Source organism: Tupaia chinensis, unplaced genomic scaffold (assembly GCF_000334495.1).
Source record: "Tupaia chinensis unplaced genomic scaffold, TupChi_1.0 Scaffold000161_1, whole genome shotgun sequence".
In the NCBI taxonomy this organism is placed as follows: Eukaryota; Metazoa; Chordata; class Mammalia; order Scandentia; family Tupaiidae; genus Tupaia; species Tupaia belangeri.
This window is the reverse complement of record NW_006159632.1, coordinates 3,363,160-3,364,194: the sequence shown is the minus strand read 5'-3', so window position 1 is coordinate 3,364,194 and position 1,035 is coordinate 3,363,160. Positions and strand designations below refer to the sequence as shown.

The 1,035-nt window shown below is 60.0% G+C and overlaps 1 protein-coding gene across 1 annotated transcript in view; it reads right to left on the bottom strand.

Annotated features, from left to right (window-relative positions):
* PCNX2 (pecanex 2) overlaps nucleotides 1-1,035 on the bottom strand; it is a 215,259-nt gene that overhangs the window by 93,730 nt on the left and 120,494 nt on the right. The gene's annotated exons all lie outside the window — the stretch shown is intronic.

Sequence of the window (1,035 nt, the reverse complement as noted above, 5' to 3'; positions counted from 1 at the left end):
GAATCCCCTCTCTCTCCACTCCCGGGGGCAGTGGGTAATGGGGTGCTCCCACTCTCCCCATCGCCTACCTCTTACTGGCTGTCCTCTCTGTGATGAGCACAGACTGCCTTGGGCTGCGCACCCCGGAGTGGGGAAAGGCTTCACCCCGTCCCCAGGGTCCAGCCTGAGAGGGCTCCTCCCCCTTGTGAGAAGACAGACAGGCCTGCGGGGCCTTGGTGGGCCAGCCATTCTCCCCCCACGACCAGCAGGTCCTCCTGCCGCAGCTGACCGCTCTCTTCTCTCCACGCCAGTCTCTGTCTGACTGACTGTGAGAGAGGTTTGGCAATCAGAAATCTTACTGGAACAGAATTCATTCCAAATGGAGTGGCAGCTCTTCATGACACGGGAATGGAGTATTAGAACAAACACCCACAACCACTTAGTAAATAGGAGAGAGATGCGAGGAGAAATCACAAGGTGATGAAATTTTAGTGACCAGTAACACAGGGAGGAAGAGTGAAGGACGACCCACTTCCAAGAGTCCGGATGCGGGCAGGAGTGCAGCCCCGGGACCTGGATGGGCCTCGTGTCACAAAACAAATATCCAAGACCCCTCCTCCATTTCCTCCAAACAAATCACTTTGACCCCCACTTCCTCGAGAAAACTGCGTCTCCAGTTCTGGTTGCCTGCCTTCCCGTCCCCCCGACGGACTCACTCATGTCCATACCCGCCTCCTGTGCCTGGGGGCCGAGCCCTGATGCCCTGGGTCCTGTGTTCCCTGCATGTGGGAGAGACAGTGGTCCCCCGCCTCACCTGGGGCTCTTCCCCACGGCAAGCCCCCATCAGCAGTTCACCTGCCTACCCCTCCTCACGGCACCCGGCGCCCTTCCTGCACACACGGCTCTCTTGCAGAACTTGCCTAAGTCTGAGGGTGCTACGACCCTCCTGCCGGCCCTGGGGTTCTACAGCTACCCATGCCCTGAGCCGTGCACGGCAAGGCCCTCGTGACCTGCTGCTGCTGACCACACCGGCCTGTCTCCCTGGGCCCCGCTGAG